Source organism: Neomonachus schauinslandi, chromosome 9 (genome assembly GCF_002201575.2).
Source record: "Neomonachus schauinslandi chromosome 9, ASM220157v2, whole genome shotgun sequence".
NCBI lineage: Eukaryota > Metazoa > Chordata > Mammalia > Carnivora > Phocidae > Neomonachus > Neomonachus schauinslandi.
Window position 1 is genome coordinate 46,809,346 of NC_058411.1, and position 20,204 is coordinate 46,829,549.

At 37.7% G+C, this 20,204-nt stretch overlaps 1 pseudogene; it reads left to right on the forward strand.

The window, feature by feature from the left end:
- The first annotated feature begins 18,816 nt into the window (after window positions 1–18,816).
- On the forward strand, window positions 18,817–19,352 carry LOC110590713 (annotated as a pseudogene).
- Window positions 19,353–20,204: the final 852 nt, after the last annotated feature.

The window sequence follows — 20,204 nt, forward strand, 5'->3', positions numbered from 1 at the left end:
GAGAGCAAAGTAGGCAGATGTAGGAAATATTTTGGAATTAAAAATAGAATTAGCTGAAGGATGAGATCGTAGGGGGTGAAGAAAACGGGGAACCAAGAATGACTCCTAAGTGAGTAATAGACAGATGGTTCATTTGGGAATACTAGAGAAGAAACAGGTTTGGGGCAAGAAAAGTCAAGGATTCTGTTTTACACCCAGTAAATCTGAAATTTCAATTAAACGTCTAAGTGATCGTGTCAAACAGGCCCCTTAGAAGGGGGCCCACAGATGATAAAAACTTTGGAGTCAGTAGCATACAGATGGTGCCTAAAACCTTATGAAGAAAGGTAGGTCCATGCACAGACTATACCAGAGGTGGAAGCTTCTGTAGGTCAAGCTACGTTAGGACAAGGGGGACAAAAAGAACAATCCTGACCCAATCCAAATCTACCTCAAGGCAAGCTCTCAAGATTCAGTGTAACATTTAAGGTCCAGACTCAGTCATCACAAACCCATCTAGATTTTAGCTACAACCACAGAGGAGAGAGAAAATATGTATGTGGGAACTAGGTAATCATTTTTGTACAGAATTTTATCTGAGAGAAAATAAACACCTGGGATCCTTCATCGCGGAGATCACGGAGAAACAAAGCACTCCCTAATAACTGACCTTTCTATCAACAAAGGACCTTGGGATGGACCAGTTTTTCAGCCCAGAAGCCACCTAGAGGGTGGGCTCTCTGACTACCCAAAATGGACCTATGGTTTAGAGTTTCACCATACACTCTAACATTTCTGTTGTTGGGTAGGAATAGGGAAAAAAGAATGTGTAGGCCCCTCTGAGTAGGGGGAGGGGCAGAGTGCAGGGATAGGGGTGAAAGGACCAATACTATTTCCAAAGAAATATCCCCAATTGCTGAAACAAATTTCTATCTGAGTTCCTTGAGAATCACTGTTGAAACAGCAAGGTACCCCCTCCACCACAGGGGAATGGAAGGCTAACAACTAGAAAACAGATACGCTTAATAAGGGTTTAGGGAAACCTATGTGGATGTTACACAAAAGAAGCGGGAAAATAGAAAATGATAAAGAAGACATGATTCTTCAAAATCAACATGTTTATGTAGGTAGGGTAAAGGAGAAAGGGAAGACAAGGGAGTGGAGGGGAGAGAACAGGAGAGTAGAAAGTTCTTTTTCAGGAACAATTCCTATTTAACTATAACCCTCTTGCTCCCTCTGGAGGTCAAGGGTGTGAATAACATGTCTGTAAAAAAAAAATCACTAAGCGACACCTCGGCTTCATTTGGACGGCATCTTTCTTCACCTTAAAATAAGTCAGAAAAAAATATTAATAAAATAAAATCGTATTAAAATAAAAGGACAAAATAAGGGCAAGAAATAAAAGTTCCTCTGGCTTTTGGGCACTTTCCATATATTCTCAAATTTGAAGCCCACAAATTTGAGGTGCTTTGTAAGCAAAGCCACAGTACAGCACTAATCAAATACTTAAGACAGGCCTTATAGGATGGGGAAAAGGTACAGTACTGCATTAGCCTACATTAATCTATTTCCCCAAACAGCTCATTGTTTCTTTTGTAAACAGGAAGATTTTTTAGGATGGTGGGGTTTTTTTTAAGGTTTTATTTTTTTTTTTAAGATTTTATTTATTTATCTGACAGAGAGAGACACAGTGAGAGAGGGAACACAAGCAGGGGGAGTGGTAGAGGGAGAAGCAGGCTTCCCGCCGAGCAGGGAGCCCGATGCGAGGCTCGATCCAGGACCCTGGGATCATGACCTGAGCCGAAGGCAGACGCTTAACGACTGAGCCACCCAGACACCCCAGGTTTTATTTTTAAGTAATCTCTACACCCAATATGGGGCTTGAACTCACAACCCCAAGATCAAGAGTCACATGCTCCATGGACTGAGCCAGCCAGGCACCCCTAGGATAGTGTTTCTCCTCACATCAACGTAAAGTCATCTTGGAAGGACAATGTCTGGACTTTGTTTCAGATTTTTTGTATTTTAACAAGGATGTCATTGTTGCCAGGCAACTCTGTACTCTAGATGTAGGTGTAATGCAAAAGTTAAATTACCTCATATTTCTAATGACTAGTCTGGCAGTAATCACAGTATTAAAATTTGTCTCCCAAGATCTAGCAGCTGAATTAAGAAAACAAGTCAAGGAGCCAAAGCCAATGAACCTTCAAAAAAGCTAGTGCTCATGAGGCCATTCTTCAAGGTCTCAATACAGTAGTTCCAAACCAGCAGCCCTGAGATTCATTTTAGGAAGCTTCACTTCAGCCTAACGATTTTACAATACAACAGAAACTGACTCAGATAACATTCGGGCAGAAGGAGCAATGCAATGCCTCATAGCAGTGGGTTCAATTTAGGTAACAGTGTTTAATAAGTACATAGCCAGAAGGTAAATTTCTCTGGCTTAATTAACTATTCTTTCAGAAGAACAAACACCAATCTGGAGCATTATCTGTGGCCACAGGCAATGAACAGATAACACCAACCACACCATGGCAAAGTGCAAAAAGAGCAAAATCGAATTTTTAAAGGTGATTTGATACAATTTAGTATATGCTAAAAGTGACATCTCAAATCACTTTTGAATGGTGTCAGGACAAGAAGAGAGCCATTTGGAGCAAAAGGTAAAATTAGATCTGTATTGCATTCCATACAAAAGAATGAACTCTAAATGTATTAGATATCTGACAGACAAAACTATCCAGGTACTAGAAGAAAATAGAGTAAATTCCTCTTCAATTTTGGTGTAGAGACAAAGATTTAAAGAGGCAATAAAAGAAAAGACTAATAATCTGACCACATAAAAATAAATACAATACATAATAACAACAGCAAAAAAAAACCCACCCACAATAAACAAAGATAAAAGACAACTGACAGACTGGGAGAAAATCAAGGCATATCTGTAATATGTAAAGAGTTCTTGAAATCAGGGCGCCTGGGTGGTTCAGTTGGTTAAGCGACTGCCTTCGGATCCTGGAGTCCCTGGATCGAGTCCCGCATCGGGCTCGCTGCTCGGCAGGGAGCCTGCTTCTGCCTCTGACCCTCCCCCCTCTCATGTGCTCTCTTTCTCTCATTCTGTCTCAAATAAATAAATAAAAATTAAAAAAAAAAAAAGAGTTCTTGAAATCAATAAAGGACCAAAAACCCAGTAGAAAAAAGGGGAAAAAGATACAGAGACAATTCACCCCTGAAATATAAAATAGTCCTTAAAAATGTGAAAAAAATCTTAGAGAAATTAAAAAAAAAAAAAACCCACTGAGATACCATTTTTATCTATCAGACTGGCAAAAATTAGAAAGTATGATAATACATGGCAAAACTGTGGGGAAATATTCTTGTAAATTGCCAGTGGGAATGAAGATTGATACAACGCTTTCTGGAATGAAATTTGACAACACTTAACAAAAACTATAGATGCATGTAACTTCTGCCCTAACAATCCCACTTTTAGGAGTCTACTCTGAAGATAAACCTCCAGCAATACAAAATAAATAAGCACAAGGTGATTCACTGCAGCACTGTTTGTAACTACAAAATATTAGAAGCAACCTAGATGCTCAATGCCATCAGCAGGGGAGTCGTTGAATAAACTGAGCCATCCACACAGTGAAATACTATGCAGCTATAAAAAAAAAAAAAATGAAGATATGGAGTGATTTCCAGAACATAATTAAATTTAAAAAGCAAAATGAAGAGTATCTATAGTATGCTACCTTTTGTGTAAGACAGAGGGGATACAACACTGTATGTATTCATTATATATATATATATTCATTCATTTGTTCAAAAGAAATGCCAAAAGGATAAACCATAAATTAATGAGTTTTGCCTATAGAAAGTGATTGGAGGGGTGGGGTGCCTGGGTGGCTCAGTCGATTAAGCATCTGCCTCTGGCTCAGGTCATGATCCCAGGGTCCTGGGATCAAGCCCCACATCAGGCTCCCTGCTCAGCGGGGAGCCTGCTTCTCCCTCTCCCTCTGCCTGCTGCTGCCCGTTTGTGCTCTCTCTCTGTCAAATAAATAAATAAAATTTTTTAAAAACTTAGCATTCCAATTAATAAATGTGGAAGGAATGAAGGAAACAAAGTCACCATTAGGCAAATACCATACGTAATAACTATTGCATAGAAGATCCATCAATGGATGATAAAATCAGGAGGCAAAAGTATTATGAGAAAAAGGATATTTACATAGTCTCAAAGTATCTCCCTACAAGATACTAATTACAGAGGCAAAAATAGTTACCTTACAGGGCAGAAACCTGGCATACATCTTAAGTAATCAAAGTGAACACCAGTAATAAGGCATAGCAAGATCATGTGCCCCTGACAGGATACACTGAGAAGGGTACAACACAACTTCTGTGGTGTTCTTGTAAAAAAAAAAAAAAAATACATCATCTCACATCCAATCATCAGAAAACATCAGACAAACCCCAATTGGGGGATATTCTAGAAAATAACTGACCAGTATTCTCCAGAAGTGTCAAGGTCAAAGTCATGAAAGACAAAGGAGACAGAAACGTGACAAATACATGCAATGTGTGTGTGATCCTGGATTAGATCTGGGAGCAGAGGATTACTCCAACATTAGTGGGAAAATTGTTGAAATTCGAATAAGGTTTACAGTTTAGTAAATAGTCGAGTGTCGATGTTAATTTCCCTATTAATTCTGTTGAATAAGTATCAACATGAGAGAAAGTTGAGTAAAGGTTATATGGGAACTCTCTATATTATTTTTGCCAGTCTCTTCTGTAAGTCTACACTTATTTCAAAATAAGGAAATTTTTAAAGGATTTTTTTTTTTTAAAGTGGTTCTGTTAAGTGAACACATGTCCACATAGCACATTTCTGAAGGGTATTACATGAGCAATGCCTTATTATGACTGCTGGAGGTAAGCTCTGCAGATATTGATTTGTAAATTCTATAGGAAGAATGTTGGACCCCAGAAAAAACATCAGCAGAATAATATCTTGTTTAAAACACTGTAAAATGGGGTGCCTGGGTGGCTCAGTTGGTTAAGCGACTGCCTTCGGCTCAGGTCATGATCCGGGAGTCCCGGGATCGAGTCCCACGTTGGGCTCCCTGCTCATCAGGGAGTCTGCCTCTCTCTCTGACCCTCCCCCCTCTCATGCTCTCTCTCTCTATCTCATTCTCTCTCTCAAATAAATAAATAAAATCTTAAAAAAAAAACACTGTAAAATGAAATACAGCTTACTTGTTTGTATTTGGGGAAATAGGAATACAAATGTGCTACTTGTGCTATTTCTGTTGGCAGAGATAGAACCCTAACTTTCAAGTCAGTAAGTAGTCACTAGATGCGCAGTTTGTGCTCAGAATTAAGTTCACAACATTTTACTGGACACCTCATTCACACCACTGTAAATCCAGCCTTACCAAACAGGAAGCAGAAACCAATGGATAAAAGCTTCCCCTTCTTGTCCCCCAAGCAAACAGTTCTGAGACACATTTAAAAGAACGCCCTAGCAAGACTGCATGAGTCACCTATAGGGATGGACCACTCCATAATGTATCACCGGATTAGTTTCCCCTCTCTCCCTATTCAATTCTCCTGACCCCTCATTCTTGCTCAGTGGGATCACTCCCAAAGGGACTTCTTATTTACCAGTCTTTGCCATGGGCTCTGCTTTGAGGGAGTGTAGGGGAAGGGATGGTGGAGACCCAAGCTAAGGGAAAGATACATGCTTGCCCTGAAGTATGAGTTGCTGACACAAACATGAAATAGATACCAATCAGTGGGAGTCTATTACTAAGTGCATAAAATAGCCTTAAAGATGTTCACAAATGAGAATTTTACCCCTTAAATGATCTGTTCCAAATGTAGGTAGGCTGTGAGGTGATCCCTGATGAGTATTAATTCTTTGAGAGAGTCATTGAATAAGCAAAGAGAGTATCCCACATCCATGGACAGACAACACAGGACTCAAATCAAGCTGGGTTTTTTTTTTTTAGCCAACATGGAAAAAAGACTGTCATAAACTGCAGTCAGCACTGCTCAAGAACTTATTTACACGAGCTCTTAAAGAAGTCTATCACTAGCCAGCAAAAAGATGAAAAACGAAAGCATTTTACCTGGGAAAAGAGAAAGGTGTATTTCAAGCTTGTTGATAGGAAATATTAAGTCCTACATTTTTTAAGGGAGAATGGAAATATTTGATTTATACAAAGAACAAAAAAGCAGAGGAGCCTAAAAGAAATATAATTTAGCAAAATTTCCATTTAATTTGTTAATAAAAATGAATTTGGCCCTATTGATACTTGAAATAATTTTTAACAAACCAGCTGCCTAACAATTTATGCCAATCATATCATTTTATATTTGGCACACAAAACTTTTGTTGCTCTTTTCCCCATGTTTCCTTTCTTTTGGTAATGTTTGTTGTCTTTAAAAGATCTATTAGCTACTTCCCTTAAAAAGAAAAAATAGAATTGTGAACTAAAACTATGGTGGAAAAAACAGTGAGCCACTAAGCATGGGACATTTGAAGTCCAGTCTTCAAGAAATCCAGCAAGTTTTTATTTATTTTTTAAAGATTTTATTTGTCGGAGAGAGAGAGGCACAAGCAGGGGAGAGGCACAGGGAGAGGGAGAAGCAGGCTCCCTGCTGAGCAAGGACTCAGTGACCTAAGCCAAAGGCAGACACTTAATGACTGAGCCACCCAGGCATCCCCCCCAGCAAGTTTTTTTAAAGATCTGCAAGACAGCCACTTCTCCAGGGATGAATAGCCCCTCCCAGGTGTGGTAAACACATACAAAAGGATGTTAGAATAAACAAAAAAGAAATGTTAACATCTGACTGAGAGACCTCACTCTTATCACCTCCACACTTAATACACCTGATAAAGATGACTTTTAAGTTTTTAAATCCCAACCCCATAAGACAAGTTTTCCTCAGTAAGTGAAATCATGCTGCTTTCATTTATCTTTTTCAGTTTCTCAAACTATGGGATGCAAGCTTTTGGGAAATCTAACTGCCATATACAGTTACACAGTTTGTACACTGCACAAATGTACCTTATGCCAAAAAGGATGTGAAGGCCAAGGAGGGTTGGGCCCAGGAAAATGCATGAATATAAATACATATGTAAAACTGTACATAATTTCAGGGGATCCCAAACCCCCAGATCACAAGTTCAGACCCTTCTGTTCTATTCGTTTCTACCCAAATAAATCAGGTTTGCATTTTACCATTTTGAGAATTTGTTGCTGAGTCAATCCTACCTCAGGCATAAAACTAATTACAAATGTGCCCTTTCCAAGGTAAAAGAAAATTTATCTTTACCAAGTTAATTAACTATTTTGTCCTTTGTTACAAAACATAGTAACTGAGTAAGTTACTATAAGATCTGAGTAAGATCTGAATAAGATCTTAAGACAGTAACTCTCAAGAATTTTCATTTCTCTTCTGACCCATGAAAAGGTCACTCTCTGGCCTTTAAAATTTAATAAAGAGCTAACATTACGGACAGCATATCTAGGAGTAAAAGTCTCAACATTTATAACTTTATGATATCTATATCATTTTAAAGTTTCATGAAAATGAGCAGAATTTATCAATTGAATATATCAGGTTTTTTTTTTTTAAGATTTTATTTATTTATTTGAGAGAGAGAATGAGAGAGAGCAAGAGAGCACATGAGAGGGGGAGGGTCAGAGGGAGAAGCAGACTCCCTGCTGAGCAGGGAGCCTGATGCCAGACTGGATCCCTGGACTCCAGGATCATGACCTGAGCCGAAGGCAGTCGCTTAACCAACTGAGCCACCCAGGCGCCCGAATATATCAGTTTTAATAGCTTAACTGAATGAAATGACACAAGAACTTACCTTTAGATACACACATTCATCTGCCAAACCCAACTGATTTAATAAAAATATTTGACAATAAAAGGAACAAAAGCATCACAATTAATTTCAGGATGCAGCTATAAATTTAAATTCAATTCTGTGTCTGTGACATCACCACCACATGCTTCAGTATAAAAAAGTCCCCAATGTAATAGCTAAAAGACCTTCCACAATAAAAAGCTTTCGTTAATCTCTGATTTTCTCAAAACTCTACTAAAGTAATGGTAAAGAGATTTTTTTTTTTTTTAAGTGTAAACCCACAATACCAAAAAGAACAGGAGAGTACTTCTGTTTCAAGCAAAATGATTTGGTGGAATGGGTAACTTAAAAACTCCTGGGACAGACAACTAAAAGTTCTGGATAAAATTTTTTTTTTAAATCTCTTTATATTCATGGCTGGGCATTATGAAGAAATACTCCATTGGCCAAAAATGAAGCAAGAACTTAAAGCAAGTGAGACAGCTAAGTGTAAGAGCTAACAGCAGTGATGCTTCTGCTGATCAATGCTAGTGGATTCCAGCTTTTTGGTCTTTATACAAACAAGGGCACTAGAGAAAAAACCTAGGACCTAGGGTGACAGGTCAGATGAGATGAGACCCACCAACAACTCCCTCAGAAATAAGATAAACACAGAAGGAAGGAAGGAAATGTGCCTATTTTACCTTAGCTCTGGGAGCAGGGAAGATTCCTCTGGGAGTTTCTCCACAATCTGGCCCTGCACACACAAACAAAATCTATAGTCCCTTTGGGGGTGAAAAACTCCAAGGTGCGAATTTAATTTAAAACACTCCCAAGTGACTGGCAGAAATAAATACAAATCCTAGTGGAACGTACCTTAAAGCCAGGCCCCCAAAAATCTACAGATAAAGTAAATTATGAAATTAAGATTAAAAAATCCTAAAGCATAAGAGAAAACAAATCAACATACACGACTGACACTCAAACAGAACACAACCGTATCAGACTCACAAAGACTAGAAATAATTACACTGACTATATTTAAATATAAAAAGATAGTACTTAAGAGTATGAACAGGCATATTTCGTAAGAAGTGTCTAGAAATTTAAAACACATAATTGGATTTAGAAACTCAATAGAGATGAAACAAAGATTAGACATTGTTTTAGAATTACTATTAAAGATAATTTTGAAGAAATTATTCAGAATGAAGGAAACAATAATAAGAGATAAAAAAAAGGAATTTAATAGATATTGAGAACAGAGGGAGAACGTTTAACACACCTCTAATAAGACTATCAGAAGGAGCTAATAAATAATATAAGGATGAGGCAATATTCAAAACATAACCACTGAAAATTTTCCAAAACTGGTAAAAGGAACAAATCCTCAGATTCATGAATCTCGATGAATCCTAAAATGCTTAAATAGATTCACAACTAGACATTACAGAAGAACAAAGGGTAGATCTTAATGCAGGTAGAGGAAAAGATTACATCAAAGAAATCAGTCTAATAACTGGCTCCTAAAAATCAGAAGACCTACTCCAGAAAGAAGTAAAATGGACCCTCCCCAAAATGGTCTGTGATGCAAAAACCAATGGTGAGCAAGGTAAGTCGAAAATGCATAAGAAAGTCTAAACTACTACTGTATGGGGCAGTGACAATCATACCAAAATTGTGGGGTTAAATACAGAGAAGTAAAATAAAAAATAATAGTATATAACTTGGGCAATGGGGCAAAAATAGCAATTAAATTTTGAATCTGTTAAGTTAAACATGCTTTTTAGAATTTCTGGGAGCACAAAAAAATTAAAATAGCATCACTTTCAATGGAGAAGAAAGATGGAATTTAAAACAAAATTTTAAAAAATCTGTATCCAAAAGAAAGGGAAAAATATGTATATAAGAATACTTATAAAGCAGTATAATAAGATGGTGGAAAGAACTCCAAATTTATTAGTAACCACAATAAATAGTAAAGACTAAATTCTTCAGTAAAAGAAAATGTCCATATCCGGTCACCTGTTTTATAAATAAAGGATTATTGGAACACACCAACACTCATTCATTTACAGATTACACTAGGCTGTCTGTACTACAACAGCAAAGTTGAGCTCTTCAACAATGTCTCACTATGGGTTTTCCTAATTATCATAACCCTTCTATTTGTACAAGAGGAATCTGAACAAGCTTTTAATGTTCTGATTCAATTTCATGGGAATCACTAGAGGCCAAGTGCTTACTACAGTCTTCGTCTTAACCTAGTAGCAAACCCTATGGACCTGGTAAGGACAGCAGCTACAGCAGCTAACCTAGTGGAGGCTTCTGCAGACTTGGTTTTAGGGTCTCCTTTAAACTTGAGGGTGTCTCATGCTGTACAATCTTTGTTGCCTGCTAGAAATATACATTTCTCAGCAGGTGATCCTATTTTCTATGAATTCCTATTATTTTCTCTTGGACGCATTTACACCCGCTGTTGCAATACTTTGAATACTGCTGTCCTTCTATTACCTGAAAAAGACACTCATAACTGTTTACTGTGCAGGAACGACCTATGCTCCAAATTGATTTATTAGAAAATACAGACTTAAACGTCTTTGTTGATGGACCTACATAGAAAAATATTAGGGGAGACACACTATATAACAAGTCTCACACTTCACCTCTAGGATGTGACACCCTGCAAGAGGTAAAATTTGCCTCATTATACTCACCAGAGCTTGTTGGCTAGTTACACATAAGAGAATCAATATATAAACTGATTAACAGGTATAAGTCTTGATCTCAACAGAAAATCTAATTAAGATCAGTTAGCAGATTAAAGAACTTTTAAGTACTCTAATACTTCCTAAAGTACTGGTTATTATAATGGTTGGAACTCATCTCAAAAGGGATAACACAACACTAAACAAAATACCCTGGCTGATCACAATGCGAGACAGGCATCCTTATTAAAATCCTAGCATCCATGAAATCCCAAAAGACCAAACTTTTAAAGAGGTGAGGCTATTTTACAAGATGCCAGCAATTAGATACAGAGGTAGAAGAAAGTTACTGGAAGAAATCTGGATGGAAATTGCACATGGATAATCTCTTAATCTCTCTTAACCACTTCCTGTCAGAAGTTTACATGAAACTACTCACTACAATAAGGAAAAATTGGCCACTGTACTGAAACAACATTGGTGTATTAGGGTTATCCAAAGCAACAGAAGCAAATAAATAAATACACAAACACACACACACACACACACAAAGAGAGACAGAAATTGGATCATGTGGTTATGAAGGCCAAGAAGTCCTGTGATCTGTTACTGCCCCCAAAGGAACTTCGATGTCCAAGGGGAAAGGGAGAGAAAATCACCCTCCTTTAGCCTTTTTGTTCTATTTGGGCCCTGAACTGACTTGATGTTGCCCACCCACATTGATAGGGCAGATCTTTTTTTACTCAGTCCAATGATTCAAATGCTAATCTCTTCCAGAAACAACCTGACACACCTAGAAATAATGTTTTACCAGCTATGTGGGCATTGGGCATCCCTTAGCTCAGTCAAGTGACATAAATTTAACCATCAGTGGGGAAACTTTACTAAAACTGCTGGTGGTACCTCTGACGTATGTTCCATGTCACCAACATAATCTTGGTAAAACTGTAAAGGTTGACCTTGGACAAGAGCCCCAAAGTCAGGTCCTCTTTGAACATCTCCAAATGGATTTCACACAACTATACCCTAGTATGAGTATTAAATATGCTCTGGCCATTGTTCTAGCCTTATTCACATATATATACTGAAATCCTTTTGTGCCAGACCTCTAGCTCTACAGTATAAAAAATATTACCTGATTCATGCCCTAACCTGAGGAATCCCAATCTCTCTCTATAGTGAACAGGGTACCAATTTTTCTGGGACTATTATTAAAGAGTTATTACCACTTACTCAGACAGTCTGCTATGCATTGTCCCCACTTCCAGGAAAAGTAGAAAGAACAAATGGAATTCTGAAATTCAGTTTAGCAAAGCTCTCAGAGACTCTCCAAAGTTCTACGGTTTGAAGATACTCTCATTGGCTTTAATGACTCCTCTGGGGTTCATCAACTCTTGCCTCATGAGTAATAGGCCTGTCCAAGCATCTAGGAATATTACATCTGATTCTAGACTAGATCTACATGCTACTAGCAAGGAGACAACCAAATATTTCAAGGGGCTCATGCAATACACCCAATCTTACCATCAACAGGTATGAGGAGACTTGCCTCAGAATCCTCCTAAACTGTGCACAATCTAAGACCCAAAGATTTGGCCTTCTGGAAGAGATAAATTACTCTTGAACTGGTAAACCATACAACCAAACTGACTGTTGGAATTATACATTTTCCTTTGGGAGGAACTATCCCACTTCCCTTGATTCCATTTCCTTGAATGAAATCTGGTAACTTTCTGGGTAACTAAACTCAATCCTTTCATTAGGCAACTTTTTAGATGGCAAACAACACATGGATAACCATAAATCTAAAATCCTCTGTGATATTATATGTAGAAAAAAAGGTTCTGGTATCCACCAAAACTAATATTTGGGACCTTTTGTAGGAGCTAGCTTTGGTATCTGAACTTTCAGATATAGACCCTGGCAGAGAACTAGGGAACATATGGTAGAGAATTGGAAGCTGTCTCACTTTATCTAGTTTTACAGGTAAAACACACAATTTTTTTTACTTTAGATACGCCTAACTGATGATCTTGACACTATAAATTGCAACACCTGGAGCCAGATGGCCCCAAATCATAAAAAACCATTTGACAACCCCATAAGCGTATTCTAACCAAAAACAGATGACTGTGGGGCCACCAATAACTCCATTTGTAACATAAAATTGAATTTGTAGTACAATTAGATCTGTAACACGGAAGTCTATTGGCTACTAACTGCAAACTGGACAAGGGGTTGTTACCATGGTAAATGGACACCTGCCCTCAGAATAGTCTGGTATCAGCCACTGTGACTCATCAATTTGCCTCTTAGAAAAAGTAATTAGGTAAATTAGTGAAAGGAGAAAAATTGGGCCTTGTTTTGAAAACTGAAACCTTAGCCACTCACAGCGGATTCTAGATTGCTTTCTTTTCTTTGCTAGACTCTTTATTTCACTTTGCAAGAGGCCTAGAAATAGGAAGACATCTTACATGCTATGGTTCAGAGAAAAAAGCAGGAGAGCTAGACAAAGCTGCTAAGGCTATAAAGTTCCACCAAGGTAATCCTCATCCAAGAGATTCAGGAAATTGAACTGAGTTAGAGCCCATTAGATACAATACTGGTGTCTTGAGAGGAAGCCTGTGCTGTTTTAGGGGAAAATGGTGTGATTATATCCCTGCAGACCTCTCTGGCATCTTTAATACTTCTAAAAGAGATCTGATAAGCTAACATAGAAATCAAAAAATTAGGTAATTTGGCTAATAATCTCATGTCCAGTACTGCAGACTCATCACAATGGAAATGAAAACTGTTCTTCCATCTTAATTTGGGTACTCCTGGCTCAGGGTTTAAAAGGGACTCCACAAACTGATCATAGCCCTTCTCCTAGAAGTTGTCTGCTATACAGGGTCTCAGATGGGTGATGGCAAGTTTTAAATGCTGCTCAGCACCTGGTGTCCCATCACATAAGTAAACAAATGATCAATGAAAACAAAAAAAAAAACCCCTAACACTATGTTGAAACCACCATCTGGGAACCGTGATACATGATCATGATACCACAAACAGCAGTGAAGATCTGTAGTAAAGATTGTGGGACCACATTCCATTACGAATCTTTCAGCTCAGACCAAAGAATGGCAATAAGGGGGTGATACTGAGAACTGAAACTATTTGCAATCACACAGTTGACGGTCAACATTAACAACTTTACTGTTCTACTGTCTTCATTCACATGGCATTAATATTCTAGGAAACTAGCCCAGAAAGCTAAAGTTGCAAATAACTTTATTGTTCATTTCAAGAACTTCCTCAAAGTCCTTTATCTGAACACTGTTCAACTTCCCCTCAACAAAGTATATACTCCCTTCTCAGAACAGGTAGCACTGAATGACTATTTACTTTTCAAGATTTACTTTAAAATCCTAGTCCCAAATTTGTCCAATCATAAAGAAGACCTCAAATCAAGAAACCCACCTTAAACCAAACCCCAAAAGAACTCAAATAATCTGCCTTTGCTCTCCCTCTCTCCAGAACACAGTATACTAAGACTCTGTCAATGAAGTGATTGTCCTAATCATAGTAAAGAATAAACTCAGCTTTGCTTAATCAATAGGATTATTTTGGTATATTTTCAGGAAGCCAGCATTCAACAATTGAGTAAGAAGCTTAAATTATGAGGTACCATAAAGAAAAGCCCCATATAAGATGAGGGTAGCATGGTATCGAAGTTCCTATACTAACACTCCCCCAAAGTGTACTTTAAGGAAACTAAGGAAAACTAATACCTTGAGATGTTTAAAGAATGTTAATTTAAAAAGAGGTTCTATAGGGAAGCATCAGGTTAAACAAAGGTAAACTGGTCTTACTGGTACAGGGATTTAGTCTGTACTACGAACATCCAGAAGGAACAGCATATACAAACCTTCCCTAACTCATTTTACCATGAGACTCTTTATGAAACATCTTGTGGGACTAGTGAGCTAAAGATAATCTGAGAAACACTGAACTCTACTAAAGTTAAGTGAACCTAGGTTCAAGTCTTAAATCCACCCCCTTAATGGTTGTGTAACCTCAAGCAGGTCTTTTGGCCTGAGTTTCAATTTCCTTATCAGTAAAATAATAATAATAGTTGCCCTGTCCACTCGTTAAGGATGTAGTAAGTCAAATGAGACAAAGCTTGTGAAAGCACTTTGTAAACTCTACAGCAGTACACACAAGTAAAGTGTGCTTTTTTTTCTTAAAGATTTTATTTATTTGAGAGAGAGAGCAAGAGAGAGCATGAGCAGGGGAAATGTCAGAGGGAGAGGGACAAGCGGACTCCCCGCTCTGGGGACGGAGGGCTCATACCAGGACCCTGGGATCGTGACCTGAGCCAAAGGCAGATGCTCAACCAACTGAGCCACCGAGGCACCCCATGAGTAAAGTGTTCTTAACAATACCTCACAGGAGAGATAAGGTAAATTCATGGGGATCATAGGACAGAGTATTATCAGTGAAATAAAATGGAAAATATTCTAATAAAAACTGTTTTGTGCAAAGTCAGAGCTTTCTTTGTCTACCTCAAGATCAGTGGTAACCAGCTAAGTAAATATACTGAGCAAACATTTCTTGAGCTCTTGTACAAGGTGCCAGGACAGAATGTGACTGACATGAACTTAACTTGGGTACTTCTCGTTACTATATATAATAATGATGCTTCAACCAGAAAAAAATATGTTACAGACCCTCAGTGTACCCAACTGGTGCACTTTCTATTCCTTAGCACCAATATCAGATTTAATTTGATCTCCCTATATGAACAGGTGGAGATGTTACTGATGAAGCTAAAATTCAATTATTCTCCTTGATGATTCCAACATAACACAGAGACACAGAAAAATGAGGTTACTACAGGCTTACATGGCACAGTAAATACAAACTGTGACTGGATAGATCTCCTATAAGCCAACAGCCCTGCTTGATCAGACTTGGGTTCTATTTAACAATGTGAACAGAACATTTAAGCTTACCGTTGTATAACATGGCATAGCTTCCAATAACTCCACTCAGAGAAAATTTTATGAAGAAAGAAGAAATCAACTGTGAGAAGATTGGAATTCTTACTATTTGCCCTTCATGAGCTGTCTAGGGAAGAAACTTCAGTTTACTCATCTTGGAAAAGATGAGTGGTTCCCAGACTTCAAAATTTTATGGTCCAGTAAAATTCTCCAAATTTAAGGTACTCACAAGAGACTGTCAATTCTTAACTTTACTAAAGTAAGGTCATTTTTAAAAATCTGGCATTTTTCATTTTAAAACATTAAGAAGGCTATAATCACAGAATAAAAGATAGCCCTTTAATGAAAAACTCATCAGTGTCTTGTCTTTGTATACTATAATCTCCCTGGAAGTTCATATCCAAGGGTGAGAATAAGTAACACATCATTTTACACAATTTGCATATCCTCAGATTAAAAATCAGCCTGAAGGCTGGAGCCATTTAACAACTTGGATTCATACCTGAACAGTGAACATAACTAAAAATTTTTATATACAGCATAGAACTCAAAGTTAGCAAGGAGTCCGGCTCCCCCCAACAATGAGGCATCCAGGCATGCATTGACAAGGAGCTCGCACTTCAAAAAAAGTGCATTCTTGACAGGTTTTTCAAACTACAATGCAAGTTACAGTCTATTAAGCAGTACGGTTATTTGCTGGAATCCCCTTTCATAAACATCAGATTAGAAATACTCCATATCAAGCTGTTTGCACGTGCTAAGTTATGATTGACATTTTCACATTTTCATTTAATTTTGGTAATAAACAAACAATAAACTTAGAAAAGAAACATTCCAGAAGACATAAACAAACTTCACCCTTTACTACCTCATCCTTTATTTGCTCCTCCTCAAATGAGACAGAATGGCAAAATAATTCCTTCTTTACCATCTTCAAACTTATATTGTTCTCATCCTCAGTGGAAAACTCAAGTTACTGTCAAAAATGAAAATAGAAATTTGCTCACTAAACACAAAATCCAAATAAAAGAGTATTTTACAAGCCAAACAAGGCTATTTTAGGCTCAAAGCCTGAGTTAACACTAAATAGCTAGCTATAACTTACACTCAACACACTATTTTTAGCTTCCAGGATTTCACCTCTAATGCTTACAGATCCTAACACTAATGTAATAAAATGTGAGCAAAATTAAAGAAAAAAATATAGCTCCCCAAAATGAAAACTATACTCACTTAACCTTTCACTACCAAGTCTGTTTAGAGTACAACTGACTTATCCCATTAGTTTCAACCACATATATAAAGATAACTCTTTTTCCTGACCTTGGAATGTCACAGGAAGAAAAGTAAACCATAGCTTGAGGTGAGCAATCTGAAAATTACATGGAATTGAGCAGAGTTAGGCCAAATCAAGACACCATTGTTCACAAAGTCCAGAAAGGTGAGAACCATAGTGATAATTTAGTTACAAGTAACTGAAAAGCCTTATTCAACACGGTTAGGTAATAAGAAAAATTCTCTCTAATATAACAAGATGTCTGGAGGTAGGATGTGCTCTTGGCAAAGCTCTAGCTTTGCTTTTCTGATTCCCTTGGCTCTGCCCTCCTGTCTGTTCATTTCATCCTCAGGCTCCGAGATGGTCACAAAATTATAAGAAAACGGCCAACTCCAAAAGAAAAAGACATCTCCTTTGAGTCCTTCTTTTTAAGCAGAGACCTTATGAGAAGAAGCCCCTACCTCCTCACTGGCTCAAGCTGGACCACATGTGTCTTAATAATCCAAACTCAACCCTAGTAGGTGAGGAGGGAGTCAGCTTATCTTGAAGCACATGGCTGAAGAGAAAAAGATGGAGAATGGAAAATCTGGGTTCTGATGTGAAGGACATGAATGTTAGAGAGTAGAGTAGGCATCAGTGTTTGCAATGATAGTGAAGGCAGAATAGCCTTTTTCTTTTCCTGTTCCCCCATCTCAGTAGATGGGAGGACCCAAGTTGGTGCCTAGTGACACCCACAGTTTACTGTCAACAAGAACAACTTGACTATTCAACTGTCTTCATTCCCATGGCATTAATATTCTAGGAAACCTGCCCAGGAAACTAAAGTTGCAAATAACTTCATTGTTCATTTCAAGAACTTCCTCAAAGTAATTTATCCAACAACTATACTACTCAACTTACACTGATTTCACAAAAATGAAAAATCAGTGGAGAGAGGTAGTAGTCACATTCCTAGTCAGGGGCGGAGAAAAGACTTGAAGCCAGGTCTCCTGACTTCTGCCAAGTCTCCGCACAACAGTATGCTTTGTTTCAAACTATTTCCAGGGCTCAAGGTGATGACAATCAGGCTTTAGAGACAATTTATGAATACAGTGACTATCTTGTTAAAGGCAGAGAACCCCAGAAATCACTTAACTCATAAATTGAGGCCACGGGATGTACTGTGATTTGCTCTGTGTCACTCAGTTAATTGGTATAATAAATGTGAGAAGAAATATTACAAGACAGAATGTGATTTAACTGCCAGGGAATGATGAAAACCTACATTTTAGTTTAGTTTAAAAAAAAAAAAAAAACCACAATTGTGGGCCAGAAAGGACGTAAGGGATTTGAGCTGACTCTTAAATCAACAGATGGAATGTGAAACATGTTCACAGAACAACAGAGGATTTGTTAAAATTGTTTCAGGAGTATTAGTTACATTGGGGCGGGGAGATAAAGTTGATTACATTTAAATTTTCCAACCAAGTATACAGTATGTATGCTTCTGTGGAAGCAGAAACATCTGAAGTTTAGAGAAATTTTCTTCAGAATGCCCAGGTAGCAATAAGCTGAATCTTCCTAAGTACTGAACTTAATATATTCCAATCCACTGGCAACCTTATTTCTGTGACTTGCTGTATTAAAAACACTGAACCTAGGAAAGTTTTTTAAAAGTACTTAATACTTAAGTTATTCTTCAAAATTAAGTATATTTTCACTCAGTTCAAAACTGACTCTTAATTTAGATTTGAAAGAAATTTCAGAGAATCTAACCTCTATTTGGTTAATTGACTTCTTATATTTTCATTTTTCATATTTTCATTTTCAGGATACAACCAGTCTTTCAAAACACAACAAAAATAGGTGTAAAAATAATATCACACACAGCCAGATAGGTGGAGAGATAGCTGATTTCATTAATGGCCACAATACTGATATTACCACCATTTGTAATTAATGACTCAAAAGAAACAATCATTAAAAGAAAGGATATATGGGCCGCTGGGGTCGGTGAAGGATCTCAAGATGGCTGTGCGAAAACTTGCTCTAAAAACCATTGACTGGGTAGCTTTTGGGGAGATCATACCCTGAAACCAGAAGGCCATTGCTAACTCCCTGAAATCCTGGAATGAGACACTTACCTCCAGGTTGGCTGCTCTCCCTGAGAAACCACCTGCTATCGACTGGGCTTACTACAAGGCCAATGTGGCGAAGGCTGGTTTGGTAGATGACTTTGAGAAGTTTAATGCCCTGAAGTTTCCTGTGCCAGAGGATAAATATACTGTTCAGGTGGATGCTGAAGAAAAAGATGTGAAAAGTTGTGCCGAGTTTATGTCTCTCTCAAAGGCCAGGATTGAGGAATATGAAAAAGAGCTGGAGAAGATGAGGAACATAATTCCATTTGATCAGATGACCATTGAGGACCTGAATGAAGTCTTCCCAGAAACCAAATTAGACAAGTATCCCTATTGGCCTCACAAGCCAATTGAGAATTTATAAACTTGAATTGGGGAGAAAGCTCTGGCCCTCGTATTGTAAATGCTGGACATTAAAAATAATGATACGGGAAAAAAAAAAGGATATTTTTTAGATCTGTTCAAGTATTGAATCTGACCTTACTACTTATATATTATCAAAGTTCCAATTTAAATTTGTTGTTCTTGTTTTAATGGTTTTTAAAACAAATGCAAAAGTTGCTAGATATACAATACAAATCTAAATCTGCAAGTAAGATACTTAAAATTTTACTTTGACAATTGTAAATTTACTGTTAGGACCACTCATTTAAATTCCACCCCAGGTCAATTATTTTATTAATAAAAGAGCCCTAACAAAAGTAATTTGTTTGGTCAATCATACCTCAATAAAATGGAAAAAATAACTTATTGAAAGACTTCTACCTTTAACTGTTGTGATGGATCAGAATATCCTGGGTAACCCTAAAATGAGTCAAAATGTTTATTTTAATGTTAATCTCATAATGTAATTGCATCCAGAACAATGCCTTTGATGCACTGGGCTGAATAAGGACACACTTGACAGAAAACTGCTTTCAAAAGCATCATTTACAAATGAAATTGGACCACTTTCTCATACCATACATAAACTCAAAATGGATTAAAGACCGGGGCGCCTGGGTGGCTCAGTTGGTTAAGCGACTGCCTTCGGCTCAGGTCATGATCCTGGAGTCCCTGGATCGAGTCCCACATCAGCAGGCTCCCTGCCGAGCAGGGAGCCTGCTTCTCCCTCTGACCTTCCCCCCTCTCATGTGCTCTCTGTCTCTCTCATTCTCTCTGTCTCAGATAAATAAATAAAATCTTAAAAAAAAAAAAAATGGATTAAAGACCTAAATGTAAGACCTGAAAACATAAAACTTCTAGAAGAAAACATAGGCAGTAATTTCTCTGACATTG